Genomic DNA, 13,507 nt, shown 5'->3' with positions numbered 1-13,507 from the left:
CCTCCTTGGTTAAGTTTATTCCTAGGTATCTAAGTTTTTTGTTGTTGTTGTTGCAGTGATAAAAGGGATTATTTTAATTTCTCTTTCTGTAGGTTCATTCTTGGTGTATAAAAAAGCCATAGATTTCTGGGTGTTAATTTTGTATCCTGATACATTGCCAAATTGATTTATTAAGTCTAATAGTTTTTTGATGGATTCTTTATGGTTGTCTATGTACAATATCATGTCATCTGTGAATAATGACAGTTTTACTTCTTTTCCAATTTGCATGCCTTTTATTTCTTCTTATTGTCTGATTGCTATGGCTAGTACTTCCAGTACTATGTCCAACTGAAGTGGTGAAAGTGTGCATCCCTTTCTTGTTCCTGTTCTTAGAAGAAATGGTTTTATTTTTTGCCCACTGAGTATGATGTTGGCTTTAGGTTTGTCATATAAGGCTTTTATTGTGTTGATGTATGATCCCTCTAATCCCACTTTGCTGAGAGTTTTCATCAAGAAATGGTGTTGGATTTTGTCAAATGCTTTTTTGATATGATTATGTGATTTTTGTCTCTCAGTTTGTTTATGTGTTGTATCATGTTTATTGATTTGCAGATATTGTACCAGCCTTGCATCTCTGGAATAAATGCCACTTAATCATGGTGTATGATCTTTCTAATATAATGCTGGATCCAATTTTCTAATATTTTATTGAGTATTTTAGCATCTATGTTCATCAGGGATGTTGGCCTGTAATTCTTTTTCTTTGTAGTATCTTTATGTGGTTTTGTGATTAGGGCAATGCTGGCTTCATATCTTTTGTTATGGCCTTCACTTTGAGGTCTGTTTTGTCAGATATAAGTATTACTAACCCAGTTTTGTTTTGTTTTTCATTTTTGGTTGCCTGAAATTTTTTTTTCTATCCTTTCACTTTCAGTCTGTGTGATTCCCTTGTTCTGAGCTGGGTCTCTTGTAGATAGCATATATATGGGTCGGGTTCTTAATTATTCTGCCACCTGATGTCTTTTGATTGCAGCATTTAATCCATTTACATTTAACATTATTATGTATAGGTACTTGTTGGTAGCAATTTGTATTCTTTATGCCTGTGTTCCTTCTCCCATTTCTACTTCTTCTTTTACAACAGTCCCTTTAGTGTTTCTTGCATTGCTGGATTGGTAGTAATAAACTCCCTTAGCCATTTTTTTTTTTTTTTTTTTTTTTTTTTTGTATGTGAAGCTCCTTATATCACCATCAATTTTGAATGATAGCCTTGCTGGGTAGAGTACTCTCAAATTTAGTCCCTTGCTTTGTACCACTTTCTATACTTCATTCCATTCCCTTATAGCCTGATGTATTTCTGTTGAGAAATCATTTGATAATCTAATGGGAGATCCCTTGTAAGTAACTCTCTGTCTCTCTCTTGTAGCCCTTAAGATTCTCTCTTAGTCAATGTTTGCCATTGTAATTATGACGTGTGTTGTTGTGGGTCTTTTTGAATTCATCTTGTTTGGAACTCTCTGTGCTTGTGTGATTTTTTTCTTTCCCAAATCAGGGAAGTTTTCTGTCATCATTTCTTCAAGTATGTTCTCTCATCCTGTTCCTCTTCTTGTCCTTCTACCGCCCCTATTATAAGGGTGTTACTTCGTTTCATGTTGTTACAAAACTCCCTTAAACTCTCCTCCTGCTTCCTAATTTTTTCTACAATTGCTGTTCAGATTGGGTGTTTTTTCTACCCTGTCTTTTAACTCGCTGATTCAGTCCTCCGCTTCTTCTAGTCTACTGTTGAAACTTTCCATTGTGTGTTTTTTTTTTTATTTTAACTATATCATTCTTCATTTCCTCTTGATTCTTACACATGTTATTGATTTTCTCATCCAGCCCATTTAGGAACTGTATGACCCTTACTCTGAATTCTTTCTCTGACATATTGTTTGCCTCTATGTCATTTAGTTCCTTTTCTGGAAATCCCTCCTTTTCTTTTCTTTAGGTCTTGTTTCTTTTTCTCCCCATTTTTGCTGTCTCTTTCTGGCTCTGAGCTCCCTGCTTAGAGCCTGACAGGTTGAAGCCTCTAGCAGTTCAATAATCCAGGACTCGCTAGACCAGAGGTTAAGCCTGCCTTGAGTTTCACACCTTTATTGTCTCTGCTCTGAATTGTACCCCCTTCTCCCATAGTTCTGGTCCCTCAGTTGTCCACTTCCAATTCTTGGGGTTGGCTTGGGCACATGCATAGTTCCTCCTGTGTGTGACACTCTGTGAAGACCCGTAGCCTTGTAGCATGCACTTCACTGTGCGGCCCCGGCACCCAAAACAGTATGGCTCCTTAGGATCCTCTGCAGTGCACATGTAGCATGGTCCTATGACCTTGGCTGGGCACACCTGGTTGCACCCACAGCTCTGATCTTGGTGGGGGTAGGGTGTTCTCTAGGGGACAGCTCTGTGCTCACTGGAGGGAGTAGCCTATGCTGGCCCAAAGGCTCTGTCCAGGTCTGGGGCAGAGCTTGCACCCACAGAAGGCTCTGACTGTGATAGGGGTTGGAGTCCACACTGGTCTGTGGCTCTGTACTGGTGTGGGAGATCAGGCAGGAGTGGGGTGCCCCTGGTTTGCACTCACAGTCTGGGGACTTGTAGCGTGGAGTCCTGGGACACTGGGTTTGGGCTCTGGTGAGGAGGCGCCACTCAGGAGGTCTTTCTTGCATATACTCACAGCAGACGTCTGGAACCTGCAGTGTTGTATCGCACTGCTCCCTACCAGGGCACGCTATGGGTTCCATAGAGATTATGGCTGCAAGCAGCTCCATGTACAGGTCTGGGGGTGGTGTCTGAGGTTGATCTGTGTGTTGGTGTGGCTGCATGTTTGGCCTCCGTTGCTCCCCTCTACAAGATGGTGTGTGTTTCACGCTAAAATCCTACTGGCCTTGGAGTGCCCAGGGCAGTAGCAGGGGAACCCTGTCTAGGAGAGCCCGATCGTCCAGTCCTCCAGACTCCTGTGATGTCTAACTGTCCCTCACTCCCCCCCTCACACACACCACACATGTCCACAAATGCCTCTCTTGCTCCTTTACTCACTCACACTCCCTCCCTTCCATCCTGTTGGCCACCACATGTGAAATCTCCTTTACTTTCTTGTTCCACAATTATTAAAGCCAATATTGGTCTTCTTTTAGTTAATTAGAAAGTCTAAGTAATTTGAGTATTCATTTCATTGGTAAGATCTATTAATTGATTTTAGAAGATTCAGGAAGTCCTTTAGTACCACTTCTTAGAGGGATAGTGTAATATAAATCATCACTTATAGTAAAAATAATCATGATCAAAGTCATACTTCTTTAATATTGAAAAGACAGCATATTTCAATACTTTGAACAATCTAGTTTAGAGATTTCAAGTCTCTTTCTCGGATCCCAGAGGAATTTACCCTAAATAAGAGTTCTTCATACACAAACTATTTATTTGGAATTTAAACGGTGACTTCAGCATATGCATCTTCTGGTCAGGACTTTATATATCATTATATCATTATATATATATAATCATAGTGTCCTTCCTATACAGAGATGATATTACTGACCTAAAGTCACTCAGGTGTGTTCTTAGAGATATGCTCTCTATAACAGGGTAGTTTTTTGCTATTTAAGCCACATATTATGCCTTTGTTCTCCCTGTGATCAATAGGCACTAACCTTGGCCCTAATGATATGATGCTCTAACTGACCTAACTGCTTGGTCCAGTATATTCTATCTCTGAAGAATATTCAATAAGTTTTGGGATACAGGGAAGAAGAAGATACAAAAATTGCTTAATGTCATATTTGAAAAATAGAATTCTGAGATGTTGGTTTGCATTTAGGGAAGAGAGCCACATAAGTCTCTAGCCTAAGGAAAAAATAAATATATGCTTAATGTGCTCCAAACATGCTCATTTAACTTTTGTACTGGGATTTAGAGCTCAAATCACAGGTTATAATTAATCATTACTTTGTTTTCCTTGCTTTGGCTTGCATCTAGATATCTCTCAGGGATCTTATGAAGAGAACGGGTAGGTAGACCAGGATTTTTGTGTTTCACTGGGTCCTCTAACTGTATATCTTGTTAATAGTATCTCAATATTAGCATAACACTCTCCAATAGGAGCCTATATCAAAGTTGTGAACTGAAGATAGCAAAACTGAGTTTGCTTGAGGTCCTCCCTTGTTATTAGTATTTTATCTTTTCCCCTTACTAATTTTCTTCTTCAATTCCTGAGTATCATCTGGTTCCAGATTCCCTGGATTTCATACTTCCAATCTTCCTCTATCTTTGGGTGTCTTCATTCTATTGGTTCATGTCAATATTCCTGGATTCTACACCTTGCTAAGTATTGACTTTTATCCTTTGCATGTCCTAACTTTGGCTTTCCTACTTACATGTGACCTACAGCCTTATTCTTGCTTTCCGTATCTGAATTCACCATGACTCTGAATTAACTATCAGCTTCCAGATCTATGACTTTGTTTAACCTGTGACCCTGTGGCCAAACTCATTGATCAATCCATTCCTGTACCTTCTTCTACCCTGTATTTTCAATCTGATCCCATCTCTTCTGGTCTGTGCTCATCACCCCACTATTTAAAACTTGTTGGAACTTCCGCAGAGATAGATTATTCTGGATCAAGCAGCTAGTAATGTCTCATTTGGCTTCCTAAGATCTTAGACATTAGAAAGTCAGGTTCAACCAGTGCCCAGGAATCTTATCAATCATATCACCATTGTTCCTCTATAGAAAGGAGTGATGGGTGAAAATAAGATGTTGGAATTGAATCCATTTCCTTGGAGGTTGACAGTTCACATGGTTTATGATGGAAAGAATGAAATCTGGTTGTAGCAGATTTGAGCACTCTCCCATGTATGGGCTGTGTGACTTAAGAAAAGTCACTTTAAACAAATTCTCAGAGCTTTAATTTACCTGTTTATAACACAGGGTTTACTACTACCATCTATTTCAAAGGATGGTATGAATATCAAATGAGGGTATATATTTACATACATATACATAAAATATATACACGCATACATGTGTGTGTGTGTAAACACTAAAGTAACACAACAGCCGACTTATTGAGAGAAATTTCTCTTTGCCCAGTCAAAGAAGAAATAAGATTGGGAAATGAGAGTTATTTTATTTTATAAAACTTAAACTTTGGGGTAAAACATGATACTGAAGGAAGTCTTCAGCCTCTGACCAAGATTGAGTAAAAGGGACTAGATTTACCCTCTGGCCTGCAAGAAATTTAAAACCATACAAAATATATGAAATCAACAATGGTTTTCAAGACACTGTATATCAGACAATGAAGAACACTGATCCCTGTGTCACAGGAAACAAATTAAGTAAGCCCTACAATTACTCCAGCTTACTGCTGAAGGGAATTTCCTGGCTGTGACAGAGAATGGGGGGAAGGGCCATGTTTAGTCTCACACAGGACTTGAATAGTTCCCATTTCCATGAGCGAGAATGAAAAACCTTATAATTCATTAGGCTTTTGATAGGGTATTCAGAAAGATTTTATCTTAGTAGTTGGGCAAAATTAGCCTTAGCTTAAGCACTGTTCTGATGCTGCCTAACAGGTATCAAAACCAAGATCTGAAAGGATAAACATTTTCCAACCAATTTAATTGCATCTCAGAATAGAGCTCAAGAATATTTATTTAAAAATATATCTAGCATTCATAAGTTAAAACTTTCAATGTTTGTCATCCAAACAAAATGAACAGACAATTGATGAAATATTTTTGTTAATAAAAATAAATGAAATACCGATACATGCTATAACATGATGAATCTTGAAACATGTTAAGTGAAAGAAACCAGTCACAAAGGACCAACCACATATTTTATGATTCAAGTTTATGAACTATACAGAATAAGCAAATATTGAGAGGCAGAATGTAGACTAATGGCTGCCTTGGTCTGGGTTGGGGGTAGCTGGGGGGGGATTCAAGGGGTATGATGGCTAAGGAGTGCATGATTTATTTTGGAGATGATGAATATGTTCTAAAATTGATTGTGGATTGTGATGATGCATAACTATAAATATACTAAAACATTGAATTTTATATTTTAAATCGGTAAATTTTATGGTATGTGAATGGTGTCTTTAAAAAGCTGTTAAAAATTAACAGATATGCAAAAAGTAGCAAAATACAATAGAGCAAGGAATAAAAAAATCAATCAATTGAAATAGAGCCAGAAATGACACATGATAAAATTAGCAGACAAGGACATTAAAATAGTTATAACCATATTCCATATGTTTAAGAAGCTTGAGCATATTAAGTAGAGACATGGAAGATCTAGAGAAAATCCAAATCAAACTACTGTAGATGATATAATGTTTGAGATGAAACACTCATGGATGGGATTAAGAACAGATCAGACATTGCAGAAAAAAAGATTCATAAACTTGAAAGCAAAACAAATTATTCAAAATGAAACACAGAAAAAATAAAAGACATAAAAAAATATTGATCAGAGCATCAGTGAGCTGATGGACAACTTCAAGGTGTCTAAGATATGTGAAACTGGAGTCTCAAAAAGGGGTAGTTGAAAAAAAAATTAAGAAATAATGGCTGAAAAATTTCCAAATTGGATAAAAACAGAATACCTATAGGTATGAAAAGCTGAACAAACCTCAATCTCAAGCTCAAAAACATGAAGAAAACTACCCCAAAACATATCATAATCAAGTTTTTCAAGGCCAGTGATTAAGAGAAAATAAAAAAAAAAATTAGCCAGGGGTAAAGTGATACTTTATGTACATACAAAGATATGGACGACAGCCAATTAATAGCTGGAAATAATGCAAGTGAGAAGACATTGGTGTACCATATTTCAAATGATGAAATAAAACAAAACCTGCCAATGTGGAATACTGTGCCTGGGGGGGGGATAATAAATAAATATATATATATATATATATATATATATATATATATATATATATATATATATAACATCAGGTTGTATAGCTTAAATATATAAAATTTTTGCTTGTCAGTTACATCTAAATAAAACTGGGGAAAAAATTCTCTAGGCTACCCCCCTGCCAAAAAAAGGTGAAATAAAAACTTTCAGATATACAAAAGCTGAAAAAATTTACCATCAGCACATCTACACTACAAGAAATGTTTAAAGACTATTTCTGGCAAGAAGAACATGAAACCAGATAGAACTCTAGATCTACACAAAGAAAGGAAGAGTACTGGAAATTATAACTGTGTGAATAAATATAAACAAATTTTTCTTATCATTTAAAGATTTTTTAAGATAATAGATTGTTCAAAGCAAAAATAATATCAATGTACTATGGAATTTATAACATATGTAGAAGTAAAATGTGTAAAAAATGTGCAGGAAAAAAGGAACAAAAAACAGATGGGGAAAAGAAAATAAATAGCAAGATAAAGATTTAAATTCAATCATAATAATCATGTGAAATGTAAATGGTCTAAAAGTACCAATTAAAAAGCAAACATGGTTAGCTAGGATATAAAGCAACTTTTTAAAAAATATATTTTATGGATTTTTTACAGAGAGGAAGGGAGAGAGATAGTTAGAAACATCGATGAGAAAGAAACATCGATCAGCTGCCTCCTGCACACCTCCTACTGGGGATATGCCCGCAACCAAGGTACATGCCCTTGACCAGAATCGAACCTGGGACCCTTCAGTCTGCAGGCTGACGCTCTATCCACTGAGCCAAACCGGTTAGGGCAAAGCAACTTCTTCTGCCTGCAAGAATCCAAGTTTAAATATAAAGATACAGAGATTAAAAAGAAAAATTAAAAGGTATAAAAGATATATGTGAAATAATAGAAAATATATGCATTGTTCTCTGTCTCTGGTTCCTAGCACAGAGCTCCTTAAACCCTTGTAATTTCCTAAGGTATAACAGTATCTTTTGTTCTAATATTTGGCCTTTGACTCTGGTTCTTAATACAGAGCTCCTAAATCCCATGGAATTTCCTGAGTTATAGAAGTCTATTTTGTTCTAATGAAGTGACTCTTGGTGGGCTTCTGGATAGCAGGTCTTGGGTGTGTAGAGGGATGGAGTTTGATGGGGAGGGATTGGAAAAGAGACTATTTCTATCTTTCAATTATAAGCTTTGTACTACAATTTTATTTTAAAACACATATCTATTACTTGGTAAAAATATAATTTCAATCTAAAAAATAATGCTGGAGAGTTAAATAAGAACTAATTGATGAATGAAGCCAGGAAATACCAAGAAGAGTGGCATTTGATTATTTTGTTGGTTTATAATCAGTGTAATAAGTGGAGAGATAGACCATATTTCCTATACAATAAAGAACTAATATGCTAATTAGACCGAATGGCAGGATAACCGGCTGGATGACCTTCCGGACAAAGCCAGGGTGGCGAGGGCCAAGCCCCTTGCATGAATTTCATGCATTGGGCCTCTAGCATGGGTCATAAAACTCAGTGGTGTTAAGATATCATTTTTTTCCAAAATGGTTAATAAATTTCACACAATACCAACCAAAATCTCATCAGGTTGTTCTTGTTTGTTTGTTTGTTTTTTAGAAATCCATAAGCCACTTATAAAATTAATATGAAAATACAAAGAGCCTACAATATCTATCCAAAGCAATTTTGAAGGGTAAAAAATTTGGAGACTTTACTACTGCCTGATTTCAAAACTTATTATAAAGCCACAGAAATCAAGATAGTGTGGTACTGGCATAAATGCTAAAATATGGATCTATTCAGAATAGAGTCTAGAAGTAGACAAGGATATACATATATGTTCACTTGACTTTTGGCAAAGTTGAAAAAGGATTTTAGTGGTGAAAAGATAGTCTTTTCAGTAGATGGTACTGGAACAAGTAGATAACCATATTCAAAAAAACCCTGATCCATACTTCAGACCTTCTACCACAATTAGGTTAAAATGAATCATTAGCTCACATGTAGATTTCCCAGAGACCTCTTTCAAAGCACCTTTCTTCTTCTTTGGGGTTCTTCCCTGTGAACCTTAACCATCCTGGCCTCTCTGGAGTCCCAGTTTTATCTCTCCAAATCAGGACAACCACTGGACTCCACCTGGTTTCCCCTTTGTTGCTCCCAGGGCTGCAAATAGGGACTACTGTTCTTTGTACATGATGTTCTGAGTCTTGAAAACCATTGTTGCATTTTTTTTCTTTAAAACAAATCTTTAATTGTGGTAAAAATACATGTAACATAAAATTTATTATTTTAACCATTTTTAGGTGTAGAATTCAATAGTGTTAATTTTGTTCATAATGTTGTGGAATCAATCTCCAGAACTCTTTTCAACTTGAAAATATATACCCATTCCATTACTCTGTATTCCCTCTTCCCTAATTACTCTCTAAGAATTTGACTATTCTAGGTACCTCATGTAAGTGCAATCATGCAATTTTTACCCTTCTGTTAGTGCCTTATTTCATTTAGTATAATGTCCTCAATGTTCATCCATGTTGTAGCATGTATCAAGACTTTCTACCTTTTTTAAGATTGAATAATAGTCCATTGTATGTATATACCACATTTTGTTTATTCATTCATCTGTTGATGGATACTTAAGTTGCCCCCATATTTTGGCTATCCTATATAATAAAAGGCTAATATGCAAATATACTGAACAGCAGAACAACCAGTCACTATGACTTGTGCTGACCACCAGGGGGTACGTGCAAAACATGGCAGGCATTGGCTGTGGCAGGATGGTGGAGCAGTTGAGTGGGGGTGCTCTACCCCTTCACACACACAGCAGGGCCGAACAGGTGGTTGGGGCACTGCACCCTGTCACACACAGAGCCACAGGGCGATCAGGGGGTTGGGGAGCTCCCCCCTATCAGGCAAAGAGCAGGGCTGATAAGCGGGTTGGGGCGCCTTCCCCTGTCACGAACAGAGCAGGGCAGATTGGGAGGTTGTGGCCCCAACCCCTGTCACACACAGAGCCGCAGGGCAATCAGGGGGTTTGGGCGCTGCCCCCTGTCATGTTGATCCCGGTGCTGGGAGGCCTCGCGGCTCCGCTGATCCCGGTGCTGGGAGGCATATTACCCTTTTACTATATAGGATAGAGGCCTGGTGCATGGGTGGGGGCTGGCTGGTTTGCCCTGAAGGGTGTCCTGGATCAGGGTAGGGGTCCCCACTGGGGTGCCTGGCCAGCCTGGGTGAGGGGCTGAGGGCTGTTTTCAGGCTGGTGGGTGACTGAAGCTCCCAACCACTCCTTTTTTCTTTTTTCTTTTTTTTTATTCTGGGCCCATCTTTAGCTCTGGCTCCAGCTCTGAGGCCTCCGCTGCTGAAAGTAGGTATCTGGTTTGTTTGGGTTCTATAATCGAAACACTGTATCAACTCCAGCTCTGAGATCCCGGCTGGCTGAAATCAGGTTTCTGGGGTTTTGTTTAGCTTCTATATTTGTAACAATGTTTCAAACTGCAAGCTCAGAGGCCGGCAAGGCAGGCGGGGAACGTTGGTTTCCTCCGTCACTGAAGCAAGCAAGCCTCATGTTTGCTTCAAGCTGCCTGGCTGCCGGCCGCCATCTTGGCTGGCAGTTAATTTGCATATCACCCTGATTAGCCAATGGGAAGGGTAGTGGAGGTATGGCTAATTACCATGTTTCTCTTTTATTAGATAGGATTGTTGAGAATATTATAGATATCTCCCCTCCCCTGTTTTTCCCCCATTGCTCTCCTCTACCTGGATCCTGCCCTGCTTTAAGTCTTCACCACCCTATTGTCTGTGTCCATAGGTAATGTATATATGCATATAAATTCTTTGGTTAATCTCTTCTCACCACCCACCCACCCTCTTCCCTCTGAGGTTTGTCAGTATGTCCCATGTTACCATGCCTCTTTTCCTATTTTATTCATCAGATTATTTTGTTCATTAGATTCCTTGTCCATTTATTTTTATTTCTAGTTTCAATAGTTGATAGATATGTATTATTTTTATTTTATTGTTCATATTTCTTCTTCTTCTTCTTCTTCTTCTTCTTCTTCTTCTTCTTCTTCTTCTTCTTCTTCTTCTTCTTCTTCTTCTTCTCCTTCTTCTTCAAGAAGACCCTTTGTCATTTCTTTTAATACTGGTTTGGTCATGATGACCTCCTTTAGCTTTTCTTGTCTGTGAAGCTCTTTATCTGACCTTCAATTCTAAATGATAGCTTTTCTGGGTAGAGTAATCTGGGTTGTAGGCCCTTACTATTCATAACTTTAAATATTTCTTGCTACTCCCTTCTGGCCTGCAAAGCTTCTGTTGAGAAATCAGCTGACAATTGTATGGGTGCTCCCTTATATGTAACTAACTGCTTTTCTCTTGCTGATTTAAAAGATACTGTCTTTGTCTTTAACCTTTGGCATTTTAATTATGATGTATCTTGGTGTGGGTCTCCTTGGTTCCTCTTGTTTGTGACTCTCTGAGCTTCATGAACTTTTAAGTCTATTTCTTTCACCAGGTAGGGGAAATTTTCTGTCATTATTTCCTCAAATAGGTTTTCAATATCTTGCTCTCTCTCTTCTCCTTCTGGTACCCCCAAAATGCGAATGTTGGTATGCTTGAAGTCATCCTAGGGATTCCTTATACTATCTTCATATTTTTGGATTCCTTTTCCTTTTTGCTTCCTCTGAGGTATTTGATATGTTAAATGATAATTGTTTTATTATCATTTAACATATCAAATCCCTCAATTATCTGGTTCCTTCTTCTCTCTCAAGCCTTATTTCCTGTTATGCTCTAACTGTTTTGTACCTCACCTCTGTGATTTTTTACTGTGAGTGATCTTCCCTTCCTACCCCCTAAAACCAGGTTAATATTTTATTCATCCTACAAGGCTTAGTTTAGGTGTTATCTCCTTCAGGAAAATGTTTCTGATCATCTGAGTGTAAGTGAATGCACTATTATGTGCTCCCATAACGCACAGTCTCTCTTGTCGCATCCCAACACCTAGCACAGTGCCTGACACATTGTAAGTGTTCAAAAATATGTTGAACAACAAAATAAATGAAAAAATTGATACATGAGTGAACTTTAGTGGTTTTGGCAAGCAGTTGCCTGAGTATGTTTTATATGGAAGACAGCTTGTTAGGGAAGAGATCAGTGGAGGTTGATAGTAATATCCTAATGCGTATGAGATATCTCATTGTAGTAGAGATTGGATGTGATAAAGTATACCCTTGGGAAATATGGGTTTTAACTATACAGGTCCACTTATATTTGATTCTTGTCAATAAATATGTACAATACTATAAATGTATTTTCTATTATGATTTTCGTAATAACATTTTCTTTTCTCTAGCTTACTTTATTGTAAGAATACAGTATGTAATACATGTGACACATAAAATGTGTGCTAATCAACTGTTTAGGTTATCAGTAAGTCTTCCAGTCAACAGTAGGCTATCAGTAGTTAAGCTTTTGGGGAGTCAAAAGTCATATGTGGATTTTTGACTGTGTTTTTTTGGCTTCCCTAATCTCTGAATTGTTCAAGGGTCAATGGTACTTTTTATCTGTGAAGTGTATCAAAAGTTATTTAATGTTGGGTAAAACATGGTGAATCTGTAGACTTCTTGACAGCTTTCAGTTAGTCACTGTACTTTTTGAGCACTAGCTACAGGACATAATTTGTTAAATTTTAAAAGTAATCTAGTCCATTTTGTTACACTAGCTATGACTGTTTATCTTCATTACACGTAATTATGGTTGGTGTGCTGGCCCCAGTGTTGGTGGATTCTATTTTGCCATGATATTAATATCCAAACCACCCTCTCAAAACAAACAAACAAACAAACAAACAAACAAACAAACAAAAGACTTCCAATAGTCAGTAGCTTCCAGTGCTTTCTTGATTTGTGATTGAGGGACTTTAATCTGTTCTAACAATTCCTGAAAAGGCAGTAAGTGTGATGAAAACTTCATGTCACAATTTGTCTTTGTACATGTTCAAGCATGGGTTACTCCTCTCAGCTCATAGTGATAATTAGATTCTTTTTTTAGAGAGCACAAAACATGCATCTGGTTTTAATGCACAGAACCATATTTTAGACTTCCAAATATTTCAAATCTGGCTTCATGACCATATTATTTTCAATGACTCCATGATTTTCTTAAAGAATCTCTAAAACAAAAACAAGATGATCATTTTACTTTATGCTATTAAATGCACTTTATCTATCCCAGTCTGTTGCTGTGGAGATAGAGACAACACAGGAGGCTTGGCAGTATGACAAGCAATTAAGATACCAAGATGTTTAGCCGTGTATGAATATTTTCTCACAGCAAGACCTCAAAGCTTAGCTTGCCACTGACATTGTTAGTCACTGAATCAATTACACAAGATGAGTTTGACAGGTGTAATTATATATTTCTATGGTGATTATGTATGGCCTGCCATAGAAACCAGCAAGCCTGTTACTTTGAACTCATTTAAGCAGTCACTTGTCTAGCAAAGTATTTGGAGTTATAGAACCTCTTTGGAGAGAAGGAAATCCAAAACAAAGTCAAAA

This window comes from Myotis myotis, unplaced genomic scaffold (assembly GCF_014108235.1).
Source record: "Myotis myotis isolate mMyoMyo1 unplaced genomic scaffold, mMyoMyo1.p scaffold_m19_p_4, whole genome shotgun sequence".
Classification (NCBI taxonomy): Eukaryota; Metazoa; Chordata; class Mammalia; order Chiroptera; family Vespertilionidae; genus Myotis; species Myotis myotis.
Note: the sequence above shows the minus strand (reverse complement) of the source record.